Source organism: Suncus etruscus, chromosome 5, assembly GCF_024139225.1.
Source record: "Suncus etruscus isolate mSunEtr1 chromosome 5, mSunEtr1.pri.cur, whole genome shotgun sequence".
Taxonomy (NCBI): Eukaryota; Metazoa; Chordata; class Mammalia; order Eulipotyphla; family Soricidae; genus Suncus; species Suncus etruscus.
The window spans coordinates 38,704,008-38,724,509 of NC_064852.1; the positions used below are offsets into that span (position 1 = coordinate 38,704,008).

Here is a 20,502-nt window from a genome sequence, read left to right on the forward strand (position 1 = left end):
TCCCAGGCATCCCATATGGTCTCCTGAGCCAGGAGCAATTTCTGAGCGCATGGCCAGGAGTAACCACTGAGCGTCACTGGATGTGGCCCCCAAACCAAAAAGAATAAAAAATTTTAGTAGAGGTGGGTGTTTTTGGACAAGTTTTTATAGAATTATAGGTATTTAAAAAACAAAAATCAAAACCTGTTTTCTTTATCTTCACAGAATTTTGAGGTATTTGGTTTATTGAAAGTTTTTGTGTATATATTTGTGAGAGGCAATGTTCCACTAGAAATACCAAATTTTCTTTTTTGAAATTAAAATATTTTTTTGAAGGGGCAGAAATTATAATACAGTATTTGCTTTGCAATCAGCTGACAGAGCATTGATCTCACGAACCCCATATAATTCTTTAAGCCTACCAGAAATGATTCTTGAGAACAGAGCCAGGAAGAACCTTGAACACTGCTGTGTTCAAAAATATAAGCAAAACAAAACATTAGTTTGAGAATATTTTGCTACTTAAGTTAAAGCAATGAGAAAAACAAAATAAACAAGCAAAACATAAAAAATAAAGATGAGTGTTTGTTTAATTCAATTCCCAGGAAAAATCATGATAAATCTTATTGGATATGACACCTATATCTTCTTAGAAAATGGGAGCATTATCAATAAAATTTATAATGTTATGTTTGGGTGTTAATATTCCTTAAATAAATGTCAAGATGTAGAAAGAGAATAAAAGTGAGTGCAAGTTTGTGTGGCACTAAAGTGAATGGGATTGCCTTCATGATGTCCATCTCTTCCCTATCATTATTGGTATATAAAAAGACCATTGATTTCTGTGTGTTAATTTTGTAGCCTGCCACCTTGCTATATGAGTCTATTGTTTCTAGAAGCTTTTTGGTAGAGTCTTTAGGGTTTTCTAAGTAGAGTATCATGTCATCTGCAAACAATGAGAGTTTGACTTCTTCCTTTCCTATCTGGATTCCCTTAATATCTTTTCCTTGCCTGATCGCTACAGCAAGCATTTCCAGTACTATGTTGAAGAGAAGTGGTGAGAGTGGAAAGCCTTGTCTTGTACCAAAATTTAGAGGAAAGGCTTTTAGTTTTTCTCCATTGAGGATAGTATTTGCCATTGGCTTGTGGTAGATGACTTTAACTAGGTTGAGAAAGGTTCCTTTCATTCCCATCTTGCTGAGTATTTTTATCAAGAATGGGTGTTGGACCTTATCAAATTCTTTCTCTGCGTATATTGATATGATCATGTGATTTTTATTTTTTGTTGTTGTTGATGTTGTGTATGATGTTGATAGATTTACGGATGTTAAACCATCCTTGCATTCCTGGGATGAAACCTACTTGGTTGTAGTATATGATCTTCTTGATGATACATTGGATCCTATTTGCCAGGGTTTTGTTGAAGATCTTTGCATCTGTATTAATCAGGGATATTGGTCTCTAATTTTCTTTTTTGGCAGCATCTCTGTGTGGTTTTGGTATCAAGGTGATGTTGACTTTATAAAAGCTGTTTGGGAGTGTTCCCATTTTTTCAATTTCATGGAAGATCCTGGCTAGGCTTATGGGGATGTGGAGAGAAAGGAACTCTTATCTACTGCTGGTGGGAATGCCATCTAGTCCAACCTATATGGAAAGCAATATGGAGATTCCTCCAAAATCTGGAAATTTAGCTCCCATTCAACCCAGCTATTCCACTCCTAGAGATATACTCTAAGAACACAAGCATACAACACAAAAACCCCTTCCTCACACCTATATTTATTGCAGCACTATTCACAATAGCCAGGCTCTGGAAACAACCAAGATGCCCTTCAACAGAAGAATGGCTAAAAAACTGTGGTACATAAACACAATGGAATATTATGCAGCCTTCAGGAGAGATGAAGTCATGAAATTTTCCTATACATGGATGTACATGGTATCTATCATGCTGAGTGAAATAAGTCAGAGGGAAAGAGATAGACGCAGAATAGTCTCATTCATCTATGGGTTTTAAGTAAAATAAAAGTCATTTTTGCAACAATCCTCAGAGACAATGAAAGGAGGGCTGGAACTCCTAGATCACTTCATGAAGCTCACCACAAAGAGTGATGAGTGCAGTTATAGAAATAACTAAACAGAGAACTACCATAATCATGTGAATGAGGGAACTGAAACCTAATCACAATCATATTTGCAATCAAGATGTTTAAAAAAAGAAAAAGTGTGAGTGCGAAAGAAAGAAAAGTTATCTTGACTAAATGTACACGTTTTTGTTGAACTCAGAACATTAGTTTTACATTTAAACAAACCTAGCATCTTAATAAGCAGCATTTGAATACAACTGAGATGTAAATTAAAATTTTGGTAATAATGTGATTCATTGAACACAGTGAACATTGAACTCATGCCAAAGACTTAAAGAAGTTGGTAGTAAGCTGGAACTTCCAGCTCTTTTCTCTTTTGTGTCTGAAAATTATTATTACAAGGGTGTCTTTCATTTTTCTTAAAACCCATAGATGAGTGAGACCATTCTGCGTTTTTCTCTCTCTCTCTGACTTATTTCACTCAGCATAATGGATTCCATGTACATCCATGTATAGGAAAATTTCATGACTTCATCTCTCCTGACAGCTGCATAATATTCCATTGTGTATATGTACCACAGTTCCAGCTCACCTCAGGAAGCTCACCACAAAGAGTGATGAGTTTAGTTAGAGAAATAACTACATTTTGAACTGTCCTAACATTGAGAATGTATGAGGGAAATGTAGAGCCTGTTTAGGGTACAGGCGGGGGTTGGGGGGGGAGGAGGGAGATTTGGGACTTGGGTGATGGGAATGTTGCACTGGTGATGGGTGGTGTTCCTTTTATGACTGAAACCCAAACACAATCATGTATGTAATCAAGGTGTTTAAATAAAAAAAAAAAAGAAGTTGGTAGTAAACAAGAAAGTATTAAACTGTCTTAATTGACTTATATATTATTAATGGATTAAATATGAGCTGTTTATCATATCTGGTCATTTTCAGTCATTGTAAATAGCTGCAATATAATTCTAATTAATTGGATTAAATGAGATCAATGTTTAAAAGAACTTGGAGCCAGAGAGATAGCATGTAGGTAAGGCGTTTGCCTTTCATACAGAAGGTCATCGTTTCAAATCACAGCATCCCATATGGTCCCCTGTGCCTGCCAGGAGCAATTTATGAGCATGGAGCCAGGAGTAACCCCTGAGCACTGCCGGGTGTGACCCAAAAACCACACACACACACACATACACACACACACACAGGAACTTAGAATATAAACATCTGTGTGAAATACTTACCTAGCAGGGGAGATACCATGACACGAAGGTGGTTTCTCTAGGGTGAGGCTTATCCATTGCACTCCAGATGTGCTGATCCCTGCGATTTCCCTAAAGTTGAGCTTCCCAGCTCAACTGCATAATTTGTGGTAGTGGGGGAATGCATTTGTATAGAAGAAAAAGGAAAAAAATGTGTGAAATGACTCATTATGATAGGTGACTTTTTATTCTGTTATTTAAATAATTTACATTAAATGTTTGAGTTATATAGAATTTATGAAATAATTTACTGGATTGGTAACAAATGCAATTATTGCGTTTGTATACACAAGTCAAATATTATTATAATCAAATATTTACATACATTAAATTTGGCTCATTATTTTTACTGTAATTTTTATGTTTATGGAAAGAATAAAAAATTAGTACCACTCTTTAAGGTTTAAATGAAAATGCTCAAAAATACTTATTTTGTGGCAGAACGAGAGCTCAGCAAGTAGGGAGTTTGCCTTACACAGTGTCAACCCAGGTTCAATCCCTGGCATCCTATATGGTCCCCAAACCTAACTAGGCATAGCTTCTGAGGGCAGAACTAGGAGTAATACCTGAGCACAGCTGGTTTTGGTCCCCAAACCAAAAAAAATCCTTATTTGTGTCCTGATGTAAGAGATGTTTAAAATGGAAAATACTGACAAGATTTAATAACAAAATATGAGTATCATTATATTCCATACTATAGCTATTAATCATAAATTCTGGATGAACTGATTAGGCAACTAAAGGACTTATGAAGTGGGACTAAAAGTAAAATGCTTATGTTAGTTTATTGGCTAGCATAATAGAGATATAATTTTATGAGGAAGAAGCAATGTTTTTTAAAAGAAAAAGACTTCAACATTTCTTAAAGGAGGAAAAACAACTGTTACATCTATTACATATGTTGCTAATTTCCTGGTTAAATTTCAAGTCAAGCAATTAGTTTTTAAAAAACACTCTAAAGAGTCTCAAAATGATTATAAATTATTTGCAATTTCCTGTCATCAGCTATTCTAATAAAAGCTGACTATATCTCTATACTCTATGGAAAACATTGATGTCACAAAGCTGTCAGAGTCCATTTTATCCTCTTTACTATTTCAAAGTTCCCCTTGGAAAAGTACACAAATAGCAGAAAAAAATTACCTTTATAACTTCATCCAAGTTCTTTTAACTCTTTATAATCTCCTTTGTTATGAATCTTCCTGGTATATTTTTGCCAACTTGGATATGGAAATTAAAGTGTTACTAAATGCTGGAGTAAGACATCTATTTTTTTGTTATTTTTCTAGCATCTGTTTCCTGCTTCATTCTTTCTAAAATTCAACAATATTTTTAGTCTTCCTGGATTCTATGGTTTTTTTTAGAGATGGAGATAATAAGTAACCTTTCTATTCAGAAATACCAAATAAAGGTGCATTTGGGATTTTGCATGTACTTGAAATACCAATTTGGGGAATCATTTCCTGTGGATTAGGTGAGTGTCTGTGTTATTCTTAGTGCTATATTGAAACACCACTGATCAGTTAAAAAAGCAACAAAACTTATTCCCGCAGTTATGGAAATTAGAAATCTGGGATTAAAGTTTGTGCAACATATTTTGTCAGTTGAAGAGCATTGCATCTTTATGTAAAGGAGAAACTGTGTAAGGCATGTTTTAATTTTAAGGAAAGAATGCTATTCATGAGCATTGTGTTATGATTAATTCACTTGGAAAAAACTTTGCTAGTGCATGTAGTTGACATATATGTATTATAGGTATGTCCATTGTAGCCTCATATTGTTATTATTATCTAACTTTTAAAGTTATGAAATCAACATAGAGATTTGGATAACTACAAAATTCATATAATTTTAGAAAGTTCTACAAGTTTCTGTCAGCAGATTGGGACTCAAGGAATTACTGGAACAGTAAAAAGAAAATGAACGAGGCCCAGAGAGATAGCATGGAGGTAGGGCATTTGCCTTCCAAGGAGAATGATGGTGGTTGGAATCCCAGCATCCTATGTAGACCCCAGTGCATGCCAGGAGTGATTTTATAGCATAGAGCCAGGAGTAGCCTTTGAGTGTGCCAGGTGTGACCCATAAACTAAAAAAAGAAAAGAAAAGAAAAGAAAATGAACGTGAACGAAAGTAACACTAAGCCATGTATTGTAGTTGAATAGATATATAATAGATAAATTAGACAGATGATTCATAAATTAGATAGATGATAGATTGAGTAAAAGATAGATTACAAGAAAAAGAAAGAAAGAAAGAAAGAAAGAAAGAAAGAAAGAAAGAAAGAAAGAAAGAAAGAAAGAAAGAAAGAAAGAAAGAAAGAAGAAAAAGAAAAAGAAAGAAAGAAGAAAGAAAGAAAGAAAGAAAGAAAGAAAGAAAGAAGAAGAAGAAGAAAGAAAGAAAGAAAGAAAGAAAGAAGAAAGAGAGAGAGAGAGAGAGAGAGAAAGAAAGAAAGAAAGAAAGAAAGAAAAGAAAGAAAGAAAGAAAGAAGAAAGAAAGACAGAAAGAAAGAAAGAAGAAATAAAGACAGAAAGAAAGAAAGAGAAAGAAACGGAGAGAAAGAGAAAGAAGAAAGAAAGAATGAAAGAAAAAGAAGAAAAGAAAGAAGAAAGCAATATTATACTTCGGATGTATATAAAGATCCAGGTGATCTTTCATTCCCAAATTTTGAGAATATAATCTAATATGCATCATATTTTCTACTACTTATAATTATTTTTTATTGTAAGAATTTATTTAAGAGACAAAATTAACATAATGAGGTAAACTAACATAATATAGTGACATACATAACATATAATATAATTGATATAATAATAATACATGTAAGTCAAAGAAAGTTTCTGATTAAAAACACAATTTTTTTCTATAATGACTTATATATCTTTCACTGTAGTATTTTAGGTATATACTAACATTGAATCAGGGGAATACCCATCACCAACTATGTCCTCCCCCCATTCCAGTTCCCTTTCTACAACCCATATACCCCACCATCACTCCCTGTGCTGCTAGAGTAGGTGGGCCCCTCTTTGTCTGGCTTACTATTTCTACTACTTATTATTACATAAATTTTAATACTCATTTTCGGAGATAAATGCTGTGTCTTTGTGTAGTTCACCTGAGCTGTGCTCAGATCAAATTGCTAGTCCTGTGTTCAGGGATGATTCCTCTCAAGAAAATTGTATATTTAGTCTGTGCACTAGCTTTGCTCCAAGTGTTACAGAATTTTTTAGTTTTCTCTACTCTATTAGTAATATATATAAAAAATTAGATAACAGGGCTGGAGTGATAGCACAGTGGTAGGGCATTTGCCTTGCACAAAGTTGATCCAGGACAGACATTGGTTCAATCCCTGGCGTCCCATATGGTCCCCTGAGCTAGGAGCAATTTCTGAGTGCATAGATAAGAGTAACCCCTAAGCATCATAGAATGTGGCCCCAAAGCTATATATATTGTTATGTTATATATGTATATATGTTATATATGTCATATATTATATATATCATTGCTATGAAAGATTGATGTTTATGGTATCAATTTACAAAGTTACTAATTGCAACCACCACCAACTTGCCCAATCTATTCACTTCTATTCCTATATCATTTCTACTCTGCGACTTTATTTACCCAAGCCTTTCCAACTTTCCTGCTAATCTGTTTTGTTAGCCAAGAACAATAATGTATTGCCATCATTACAATGCTATTTCTGTTTGACTCTTTATAAACCATAGACAAGTGAAATACATCTCCCTCCAGTTTCACCCATATTCCAGTGAACTGCAAGATTTTCATCTTATAACTGCATCATATTATTGATACATGTATACATACCATATTTCCTATATTCAGTCTTTTTATTTGAATTTTTCATATATTTCTATTTGCACTAAGCACTACAATGAGTGTAATAACTTAAGGGTGAATATGTATTTTTAAATTTGTGGTTTTGAAGATATATGTCAAGAAGAGAAATCCTTAGGTCAAAAGTATACTAGTTCCATTACTCATACCATTCTCAAAATTTTAATGTGGATAAGACCAGAATCTCTGAAATACATTGAAAATAGTGCAGACATAATTACCCAAAATATGAATCTTGGCAGTGACAAAGATTTAAAAAATCAGATGGACTACAGTATCAAATTAAAATATTTTATAGGGGCTGAACTGAAGAGATATTACAGTAAAGAAATACTTGCCTTTTATATAGCCAACTTAGGCTTGATTCATATCCTCCCACTGGTACCTCAAATATTACCTGAAATAAATTTTGAGCAAAGAGCCAGGAGACAGCTGGCACCACTAGTGTATAACAAAAACAGATCCAAAACATTTTATATACTAAAATAAACTAAACTTGTGTTAAAAGAAAAACACATCTATTGAATGAGAAAAATTATGTGCAGAAAATGAGCAGCTAACAGACTGATATGCAAGACATAAAATAATCAAAAAGTGGAACAACAGAAAAACAATACTGCACAAGAGAGAAAAGAAGGTAAAACACATTGCATGCAGTTGACATTCCAATTCCTAACATTCTAGAGATTATGAGGAATCATCCCTGAACAGAGTTAGGAGTAATCCCTAAATATCTCCATGTGTAACCCAAAATACTATGTCCCACTAAATAACAACAACAATAAAAACCTAACAATAAACCACAAAACTTAGCAAAAACAATAATCTCATCAAAACTGGCAGTAGGAGGTAAATAGGTATTTCCCTATAGAATACATATGTGTAAGACATAGACATGTTCAGCATCACTTATTAGGAGAAAGCAATTAGAAGCAAGCTATCATTCCACTAATAATAAATTTTATTTTAAGGCAAAACTTAGAACAAAGCACAACTAAAAAGAGTTATGGCAAGTGAATAAAGCAATTGGCTTATATGTGGTTGATGCAGGTTCAAGTCCTGATACCCCCAAGAGTCACCTGAATACTAAATAGAGTGATCCCTATGGAGAGAAAGGAGTAATTCCTGAGCACTGCCTGCTATGGCTAATAAAAGTTAAAATGTCAAGAGATCTGGTCTTCAGTAAGAAATATGCCACCTGATGGAGCTGGAGCGGACAGCAGGAAGAAATCAACAACTATGGTGGAAGAAAGCACTGAACCAGAAGGAGGAGAAGATTTGGAAAGGTGGTAAAGTGTTATGTATGAAGCCTTTTCAACAGTGCAAAAGTTAAAATAAATAAATAAATAAATTTCCTCTTCCAGAAGCAGATACTGAGAAGTGGACATTGATGAAGGAATAAGTATTGAAGTATCATGAGCCTGAATCCCAATAATGAATAACTGCCATTTCATAGTAATTAAATAATAATGATAATAATAATAATGATGATAGTAAACAAGAAAGAAATTAAAACAGAAATATGTCTTGGGTGAGATGCAGTAATGATATAGTTTCTTTCAGAGTCTATGAAACAATACAGAGATTTTTATAAGTAGAAATGGAATGGTTTTTAACCATGAATATTATAAAACTCTGAAATTTATTTAATGTGTTTATTCTTGGACAGTTTAGATTATTATTTTTGGAGCAGTTAAATGTCTAATTATAATACTTCCATTGAAACGATAGTAAATTACAGATGGTAGGAGTCCTATGAATATTCAATTTGATCATACAACGTAGGGACATAGTCTCAGAAAACTTCAAATAACTTTGAGAATCATGAAACTATGTAGCTAATAACATGTGCAGTGCAGTTGTAAATAGTTTAGAGATACTTATTATATATATATATATATATATATATATATCAAGTGTCATAGTTCCATCATTTGATTTTCTAAACACAGCAGAGAGCTAAATAAAAGCTAAAGGTTTTTATTTTATTTCTGATATGAGTGGTCCAAATTAAAAGGAAAAATCCAAACTTGAAATAAAAAAATATTTCTACTGTGGTTTATTAAAAATGTCGGTTATTTATTATTCATTAGAAATTTGCAAGAATTATATTTGTGGTCTATGAAAAACATTATTTCTCTCGTTTCAAGAATTTTTAGAATACAGAAATTATGTTTAATATACTTTTTAAAGTCTGGCAATTGGGATCTTGATTGAATTTCAATGGAGAACCATTATGCTCACTAAAGTTGTCTTTATGCCTTAAACTAGAAAAATAAATATATTCGTTCATAATAAAGATAAAGAAAATAATTTGTAAATATTACTTGTTTAAGACAAAATTTAGAGAACCCCTTAGATATATTTCCTAATAAGTAGATCCAAATAAAAAATAATGAGGAAAGCTACTTCTACATTAAGAAATGCACACTAAGAATTTTAACTATTAAGAACATATATCAAAAGAAATATACAAAGGAAATATTTACATTTACATCCCTTCAAGACTTTTAAAATAATTTGGAAAAGGAGGCATAAAATCCAGAGCAATGTTTCAATCTGCAATATAGTCTTGAGGAGTCTGAAAAATATTTCTCAGAAGTCAGGGATCAGGTAGAAAATCTTCAAACTGGGGATCTCTCAAGAGCAAATTTGGTAGTAACAGTCCACAATGAAAGGAGATGAAAATAAAAGGAAACATAGAAGGAATAAGCAGGGGCAATTGTGGCAGCTTCTCAGGCAGAAGCTAGGTGGGCTGGAAGGCTGTCCTTTCACTTTGGAAGCTGGCTAGCAGCTGCAATTTGCTGGGACAGGAGGAATGTTTTTGCTTCATGAGGAGTTAAGAGCTGAGTGTGATGAAGATTAAGTAGGGAGAAATAACAGATTAGGGATGAGAAATTAGAAGTAAATTTGTAAAATGATATGCAAGAAAGGAGGTTATAAGGTAGGAATTATATATATAAACAGGGAAAATATACAACATAAACAGTGATTATGTACAATACAGATTAGACAAATATAGATATATCCATCACATAGTACACACAAACACATACACAGATATTGAGGATTGATCCATAGGTTGCATTTGAAAACCTGACCCATGTGGAATGGGTCATAATGCTTAAATAATGAGTCAAGCGAATTAGGGAGAAAGTTTTACTAGTTTCTAGGCAAATCATCATTGGTGAGGGTAAACTTTGTTGAAGAAAGGATTCTGGTGTTAGATTGTGCATGGAGTTTTCTTAGAACAATAAAATTGTTCTTGTCTAGATTACCAAGCAATATGATGATGAACACTGTTAAAGGAGTCTACCCCACGAAGTAACATTTCCAGGTATTGAGCATCTAGGTTCCTTTCTTGAAATCAAACTGAAAATATGGGCATTGGGATATGATAGTGAAAGGTCCGGCAGGCTAGGTAACACTCCGACGCAGAGAAATGAAGAGACGATTACTCAGGCAAAAGCTCAAGTGGGTCTTTATTCTGGCTGGACAAGGTCAACTGCTGTGTGCCTGCAACGGGACAAAGGCAAAAGACCTCGTGGCTTTCTACATCCCTCCTTATATACTATAGGGGGGAAATGGTAGTGACGACTTCCTTAGAGGCGGGACATCCGCCAAGGTAATACAAGGTATTGGTGGGGGTGAGGTAGTGATGACTTCTTTAAGGGTGGGACATCTGCCAAGGTAAGGGGAGAGGGTAGTGATGACTTTCTTAGGGGCGGGACATCTGCCAAGGTAAGGGGAGGGGGTAGTGAAGACTTCCTTAGGGGCGGGACATACGCCAAGGCAATTCAGAGTATTGGTGGGGGCGGGCAGTGAGGTAGTGACAACTTCCGACTTCCCTTATCAACCCTCACTTCTTGTAGAGGGGCTTCTAATCCTAGAAGCCAGTGTGATCGGGGGCCTCCATTTTCTGGTGAGAATTTCCTGCATGAGCTAATTCTTCATATTGTTGGCATAATACCAACTTGACTTCCCCAACCTGAACTCGAATAAATGTGGTGAGGTGGCTGACTATGCATGGTCCAATGGCTACCAGGAGTAAGAGGCCCAAAAAGGACCCCAGTAGGGGTATCAGATAGGGGAGAATCCCACCCCATAAAGACCATGAGGGACTGTCTAATAGCTCCTTTCTTCTTTAGGCCAGTTCCTCTTGATGATGTCTGATTCTGTCCTGCACTATTCCCGATTTGTTGGTATAAAAATTTTTTTCTTGCAAGGCCACACAAAGCCCTCCCTTCTCTGCCAGGATTAAATCTAATCCTCTCCTGTTTTGTAATACCACTTCAGCCACGGAGTCGAACTGGTCCTGCAAATCACTAATAGATTTATATACCATCTCTACATCTGAAATTAACTTTTGCGAGAGTTTGTCATACCTGTCTATTGATATTGCTAGTCCTACTCCCCCAGTTGCTAATCCATCAGCTACCCCAAGCCCCACCAGTAGGGGCAGGAGCACCACAGCTCGTCAAGACAGACGAGCACCACCTAAGAGATCTATGCTAGGCAGAGGGATGGTCTCTGTCCCCGGGATGATGTCAATGTTGGGAAGTATTAATGCTGGGGCACAAATTCCAGTCCAGTTTTTGGGTAGAAGAGAGTAAGCCAAATTTCCACCACATATTCATACCCATCCCAGAGGTAAGCACCCTGGGCTGAGGGGAGGGGCAGGTAGGACTTCTGAACACTGAGCGGCTCCCACCTGACCTACGTCTACAGATTCGGTGCCATTATGTGAATAGCAAACAGAAGATTTAAAGCTTAGAGGAACTACCTTAAAGGGTTTTACATAAATACAACTAAAAGAAGCAAAGTTTAGATTACCTAGTCGGACAGGGACAGCCAGAGGCCAATTTTCCCCCATTTTCATACAAAGCCAACAATCAGCAGCTATAGGTGGACAGGCTCCCCCTACCTTCATACGTGTTGGGGTCCCAATTTGGTCTCCACAAGGAGAAAACGTCATCAATAACATCAGGTCTGGTTGTCACCAAGCCATCTAATCCCATTACATTCTTCCAGGCTGCTGCCAATATGTGGTCCTGTTCTTCAGTAGTGGACAGGGTACGAAGCAGCTGCTGGCAGTTGACCCAGGTAGGCTGGTAGGTGTTAATCAGAGAGTCTAAAAGATTAATTAACCTAGTGGGGTCTTCAGAAAAAGAGGGATGGTTAAGCTTCTAATTATAGAGATCAGAAGAGGGGAAGGGCCAATACTGGAGGGTATGCATCCCCCCCTTTTCATCATCCACCATAGGCCCTCCTGGCCTCAGGGGCATGATTGGCAAAGCTCCGAATGCCAGATCTCTTTGTTTGTTGCTTGTCACCACAGCTGGCCCTGTTTGGCTCTCATCTGGCACGGACTCAGAGGGTGATGGAAGCAAGGGAGTTACTCCTTCCCGCTCTCCCTGCAGCATGGGAGAAGGCAATAAGAAGAAGGAGGATTCTGCGGGAGGGGAGAAGGGGGCTCTGTGCCTCCTCGTCTGCTGGAGCAGAGGGGGCACGAGCAGATGAGTGGTAAGAAGGGGGGTCAAAGAGATGCAGGTCCGTGGTGTCAGGGTAAATGCAGGGTACAACTTGCTCTTCCTTAGGCTTTGATTCTGACACCCCCTCTGCCTTCATGGGTAGGATCGTAGGCTCCGAGGGTGGCTGTAAAGAAGAAGGTTTAAGAGGGGAAGGGAATGGCCACACCCAGTCAGGGGAGCTGGTACAAAGGTCTTCCCACATGAGAATGTAGGGTTCTTGAGCAGGATGTCCATGTGGCCCTGGTCAGTACACAATGTCCTTCACCCTGCGAACTAGGAAAACATGGAAAGATCCTCCCTGTGGCCATCCAACCTGAAAGGTAGGCCACTCAGCAGCACAACAGGTCCGCCACTTGCCCTTTTTTGATGACTAGGGAACAATTTCAAGCACGAGTCCTTACTTCTGACCAGTGGTCCAGAGTAAGAGACAAAGGGGTAGCTTGCTGCTGACCCATAATGGGAGTAGAAAATTAAAGAAGTAGATGAGGGGTAAAGGAAGTGAAAGAAGTGGAAGAGTTCAATGAAATGAAACCCACACCCACCTACACAACCTACACACTTACACAAAAAGAAAAACAAAACCTCACAAATGAAGATCTCCAATTAATAGAAATAGGATCCACCATTGCAGCCCAGGAACGTCTTCCTGTTGCAGCAAAAACCGAACTCCTGGGGCACCTCCAGGGTCATGACCTATAGTTTTTGAACCCGTCAGTTCACTACCACTCAGAATCCATGTCGAGTGGGGACTCTTAATTCCACCCAGAATCGAGTGGAGACTCTCAAGCCCTCAATCACACAACTATTTCCCTATTTCTATTTCCAACACACATCAAATCACAACTGACAACACAAGATATACTGCTAGTTTTTACACACAAAAAATTACAACTGAAATCAGAAGATATACTGCTAGTTCCTGCACACATCAAATTACAACCAATTACAATCAAATTACATCACAAGATACACTACTCAAAACCCACCGAGTTTTTCTATTCACCACTCCACTCCGGGCATATAAAGGACTCCTGGCTGGCTCGCCAATGAAAGGTCCGGCAGTCTAGATAACACTCCGACGCAGAGAAATGAAGAAACGATTACTCAGGCAAAAGCTCAAATGGATCTTTATTCTGGCCAGTCAGGGTCAACTGCCGTGTGCCCACAACAGGACAAAGGCAAAAGACCTCATGGCTTTCTACATCCCTCCTTATATACTATAGGGGGGAAGGGGTAAGGATGACTTCCTTAGAGGCAGGACATTTGCCAAGGTAATATAAGATATTGGTGGGGGCGAGGTAGTGACAACTTCCTTAAGGGCGGGACATCTGCCAAGGTAAGGGGAAGGGGTAGTGAAGACTTCCTTAGGGCAGGTGGGACATCCGCCAAGGTAATGGGAGGGGGTAGTGATAACTTCCTTAGGGGCGGGACATCCGCCAAGGCAATTGGCGGTATTGGTGGGGGCGGGCAGTGAGGTAGTGACGACTTCCAACTTCCCTTTTCAATAGTAAAACATACAACGAATGACTACTGTAGGAATAGTCTATTAGTGTGTAATTGTTGCCTATTCCAATTGTATCTGTGGACATAAATATTAATATCATATTATATTATATCATATTAATATATAATTATTAATACTAATAATTATCAATATTGTTCTTATATTAATTAGTTGATATAATTAATATATGATATATTGATTAATACATTATTAATGTTAATATTATATTATATTAATATGTGATTATTAACATTATTGCTTATTAATTATTGATTATTACTATTCTGTTAATATTACATCATTATTGATATTAATGATATATTAATATCATATAGCAGGGGCAGTAATAGAAAATGGGTAAGTTAGTGTATTTTGTCAAGACATCACCATAATGAGGATTGTATTTGGAGTCTAATAGGATATTACTGTAGCAAGACTAGGGCAACCAATCTATATCTCTATGAACAACTGTTAACAAAACAATTTAACGAGTTTTACAGACATATCATAATTAAGACACCAAAACATTCTTACTTGAGAGCTGTACTGGGAACTAGGACCATATCTTTATGGACAGGTTTATTAAATATACTTTAGTTCTAGGATATTTAATATATTAATTAGAGGTTTAATATATTAAATAGAGATATTAAAATTTTATGACAAATGAAAATATACTCAATAAAAGTATGTTTTTTGGCATATAGGAGAATTTTTTATAATTTTATTTTTCAAACAAATCCATCACCTCCTAATATATTCTTAAAATAATTATTGGGGACGGCGTGGTGGCGCTAGAGGTAAGGTATCTGCCTTGCCAGCACTAGCCTAGGACGGGCCACGGTTCAATCCCCCGGTGTCCCATCTGGTCCCCCAAGCCAGGAGCGACTTCTGAGCGCATAGCCAGGAGTAACCCCTGAGCATTACCGGGTGTGGCCCAAAAACCAAAAAATAAAAAAAAATAATAAAAAAATAAATAATTCTCACACTTCTTTTTCACTTTTTGCTTATTTCTATCATCAGTATCCATTGTTTTATTTATTTAAAATTTCAATTCTTGGCTCCAGAGTATAGCAAAGAGAATAAAAATATTTAAGTGGAAAGGGGAAAACAAATATAAAAGGATGAGGGCCAGGAGCCAAGCTGTCACATGGGCATTGGGATTTTAAAAAGGACAAAGCTATATCACCCCACCGCCACCACTATCTAAAGAGAATCTCATCAGAAGGCCCACGGCAAAGTCTTTCCTCAGCGCAGATGGCTGACCAAGATTTTTGATAGTGAAGGTGATATTTCTCATGCTTAGTAACAAACATTTATTTGGTCAAATATGCATCTCCCTTCTGCTGTACTGTGTATATATTTGAGCTTTTTTACTTCCAAATATGAGGGTGTTCTACAGGCAAATATAGCCATGATTAAATTTCTTTTTACCTAGAAAACTTAGCACCAAAAGACACTTAAAAACAACTTCTATTCCCCCCCTTTAAAAAAAAAAACACCCTTGAAGTTTTAAACAGAAAGGAATGTTCTGTTTTTGAGACATCTCTAAAGGACTTTGAGCATTTGCTGACTAATTTTTACCTCAAAATTAACATTTAAAAAGTTTGGCCAGGATGCAGCATTGGGCTGTTGAGACTTTTATGAGGTATAGATTTGCATTCCTTTCAGATATAGTTTGTCTCTTTTATTTGTCCCTAATACAAAATCCTCTTCCCTCAGAAATATGTAGTTTGAAAGGGAAACCCAGATCCTTGTAAAATCCCCTAATTTACATCAGTATTGACATCCAGGAACTAGCTTGACAAGCTGCCTTGAGATGTTAAAATTCACCTTCTCTTTTTAACTCTGGACTCTTACTTGAGATGTATCTATCCATCAGGTCTGCCTATCATCTAAAGCCAGGTGAATAGTTTTGTAGATCAAACTATGTATACTAACAAAGCCTTCATTTACAAGAGAAATGTTGTAATTTGCATAGAAACAAATGTGAGCTTTTTTTCCTACCTGTGACTGGCAAAATCCCCCATATATACCCCCTGATTCCTCACATTAATATCTTGTTCTCCCACATAACATGTGTCATCCCTTATTTCTTCATATTTTGCCATCCAAGCACCCACTCTCCTAGAATGAACTCAAAGAAGTTCTTTAAAGTAACCGGAACAAAGCTGCTAGCCACAGCAGAGCTAAGTATCCAAGCAAAAGCAACAATAATGAAATCAAGGAAGGAACCCAAATTTTAAGAATCTCAACTTAAAAAGGGCCTGTTATAGGGAGTAAGGGGGTTGATATGGTATGCACGGTGGGAACATTGGTGGAGGGAGGTCGACACTGGTGGTGGGATTGGCCCTGATTCATTGTATATCTGAAACCCAACTATGAAGAACTTTGTAAATCACAAGGGTTTCAATAGGTTCCAGAGCTACAGCACAGCAGGTACGGCATTTGCCTTGCATGTGGCCAACTCTGTCATCCCATATGATCCCCAGATTTCCATATGATCCATAAAGGAGTTTTTTATGAGAACAAAATCAGCAATAACCCCTGAGAATCTCTGGATGTGGCCTAAGAAACAAACAAATGTCTCACAATGTTTTCAATAAAATTAAATTAAAAATAAAAAACTAGTAGCTTATAACTAGCTCTTGGGAAGTGCATATAGGGATTAGCCCTTTTGGACAATAGCCAGTAAGGTCTGCATTTGTAAATAAAGCTTCTGCCCCTCGATCAAAAATTTCTCTTCTATATTTATTAATAATATATTCTTATATAGATATTTAAATAAGCTAATGCATTTTTGTTATTATTTTATTTACTGTACATGTTTTCTTAAAGTTAAAAATTGTATTTCTTTATAACCAAATATTTTATTACATATTTTCTTTTATTAACACATATATATTTTATTCTTTATTAAATCACCATAAGGTACAGAGTTATAAAGTTGTTGGTAGATAAATTTCAGTCATGCAATATTGAACAACCATCACTTTATTAATGTTCTTTTTCTGCCACCAATTTCCCCAGTTACCTTTCCTTTACCCACAACTCTAGCCTGACTCTTTTCTTTTAGGCAACATGATTTGCAATACTGTTACTGAAAGGGTACCCATGCATATCACCTTACTTCCTTTAAGTTCTCTGTTCTTATATAGATTAATTATTCCTAACCATGACTGTTAATAGACATCTTTTAGTTATTTTTAACTTTAGCTAGAGATTGAGACATAGGGTTTGTGGATTATATAGTTGCTCAAAATTGTTTTCCAAGATGGTAGTATCCAACTTAAAGTTCATTAAGATCTCTTTTTCTCCACTAGCTCATAAATACTTGCTACTGTTGCTTAAAATATAAGCCACTGTTACATGTATTTGGAGTTTTCTCTTTATGATTTTAATGAATATCTTTTCATACATTTGGTATGCCTCTTCTATACACCTGCAGCATGCCTCTTGAGACGAATTGATTAAAAGTCCTTCCCAACTATGAATTGCCTTTTTTCTACTGCTGGTACATCTTATGTGTCATTTATATATTTCAGTTACTAGGCAATCAATAGAAGTGCAACATGTAGATATAGTCTTTTACTCATCAGGATTCTTTGATTTAGGTAATCTTTTACTTTGGTTATATTTTTATTTGCTATTACATATCATTTCCATACAATCAGTTATTGGTGGTTTACTTTTATTTCCTTAGAAGACCAAGGCTATGCTCTAAAAATATCTTTTTATTAAAATGTTTTTGTTTTGCTTCACTGATTTACAATACTATTAACAAATTTCAGGTACATACCATAACACCAATCATCACAGAATTAGTGTTCTCCATCAATGACTTAAGATCTATTCCCGAGGGAGGGAGAGGAAAAAAAAAAAAAGATCTATTCCCATTCCACTAATACTCAGCTTCGGCAAACTCAGTGCCTGTTCTTAGTGTTTGTTACCTTTGATCTTTTCTAATTCTCTTACTATGTTTATTTTGATTCCACCTATTCTAGAAGTCATTTGCATTTTGTCAATTTTCTATAGATTGGCTTCATTCAGCATGCTGCCCACTATTTCCATCCATATAGTAGCAAATTGCAAGTCTGTATCTTTACTTATAATAGCTTTCCATCGCATATACATATATACATATATATACATATATATATGTATATATATATACATATGTGTGTATATATATATATATATGTACCAGTTTTTATAAATTCATTTGTTCTTGTGTGCTTGAGTTGCTTTAAAATTTTGGCTACTATGAAGTGACTAGACCTCCTATAAATATAAAAGTGCAAATATATTTTTAAATTGTCAATGTGGACTCTAAGGATAAGATATGATGGCATTGTTATTAGTGGATCACATAGGAACTAGACTTCTAGTTTTTTAAAATCATCCTACTGTTTTTAGAGCGTTTTTTTTAATTGATGAGTTTCAACAACAGTGGATATTTCCCTATATTCTGCCAGCAGGGTTTGATACTTTCATCAAGAGTTCTAGCTAACCTATGAGGCCTGAATTAATATCTTACTAGTTTTCATTTTACAGACAATAAGTAAGAAGAGCAATTCTTCATAAACTATTGACATCTGTATACCATTTTTCTGAGGAAATGTCTGTTCAGTTTAGCCCCCAGTTTTGGTGAACATTTTGTTTTAGTTGTAAGGTTAGTGACTACTTTACATGGCTTGAAAATTAGTTCTATCTCAGTTGTGTGTTGAGTGAATATTTTCTTCCAGTCAATCTGTTGGGTTTGTTTCTTTTGGGAGGAGAACCTGGTGGTTCTCAGTGGTTACTCCTGGCTTTGTGCTCAGAAATTACTCCTGGAATGCTCAATGATGCCTGGAAATAAATGCAGATCCCCTGCATGCAGAGCAAATGCCCAACCACTTGTGCTATTGCTCCTGTCCATCTGTAGGTTTTTATTTCATTCTAGTTATCATTTTATAACTCCTTAGACTTATTATCATTGCAGATCAAGTATTTTTCCTTTACTTTTTCATTGTTCTGTAAAAAACCTCTCTTCAAATCTCTTGAATTGTTGGAACAAAATTGTAACTAATTAAGATGAAAACTCTTGATAATTTAAAATTTGGATTTTTTGGATTGTTTTTAATTTATTATAAAATGGTATTTAAACTAGTTAAAATAAGGAAGTGTAAGAATATTATTTAGGAAATACACTCCTGTACTTATTGTAGCATTAGTCATAATACTCATAATTGCAATATTCACTATTTACAAAACTGAAATAAAACAAGTGTGGAGAAGTAGATGAAAGTATAAAAAACTAGTTTCTCTATAAGGTATGGTATATATAATATACACATTGTATATGTCTTTATACACAATTTTATACTATACCCAACAAATATTACATATATCTGTACACAATTTTATACTTTATGTCTTTAAGAAATATGAAATCATGCAATTTGCTACTATGTGAATGGATATGATAAAAATTATGCTCTTTGGTATCAGTTCAAGGAGAGAAATAGACATAACAAGATCCTCTCATATGCAGGATATACAGAAACCTGAAGAATATACAAAAACAAATGACCAAAGGCAACAGAAACTGAGAACTGATTGTCTGGATGACATAAGAGGATGGGAGGAGGGTGTAATACTGAAATATTTTATGAATGAAATATTAATAATTTATAGCAACAATGTCTAAAACAACTGTTTTGGGTCTTGGGCATACCAAGTGAGGCTCAGGGGTTACTCCTGGCTATGCACTCAGAAATCACTCTTGGCTTGGGGGACCATATGGGATGCCAGGGGATTGAACTGCAGTTCGTCCTAGCTAGCATGGGCAAGGCAGACTCCTTACTGCTTGCGCCACCGCTCCTGCTCTCTAAAACATTTTTTTAAAGAGGGTATGGAGAGGTATGACAGGTATTAAGATGTTTCCATTGTATGTGGCTTACCTTGCTTTTATGCATATCATACAGTCCCAGGTATAATTCCTGAGTACCAGGAATAATAAAACTAGGATTAATTAGGTGTGTGGCCAAAAAATAAAACAAAACATAAAATAAAACAAAGCAGCATAAAATTTTATGTATACACCTAATGAGTATAAATATTGAATTGAATAAATATGGCATTTCTGTTTATTGGATTATAGAGCATCTGCTCATGACTACATATTATTTAGGTACTTTATTTTGTATAATTAGGATTGCTTAAGAACATACTGATACAATATTGAATACTAATGAAACAGTTAATTCCAATTTTGGTGAGAAATGTGCATAAATTAA

General features: G+C 35.7%; 1 non-coding gene across 1 annotated transcript; it reads left to right on the forward strand.

The window, feature by feature from the left end:
* The first annotated feature begins 3,302 nt into the window (after window positions 1–3,302).
* On the forward strand, window positions 3,303–3,458 carry LOC126010315 (U1 spliceosomal RNA). Its single transcript, XR_007496393.1, has one exon. It is a non-coding gene; the product is annotated as a U1 spliceosomal RNA (small nuclear RNA).
* Window positions 3,459–20,502: the final 17,044 nt, after the last annotated feature.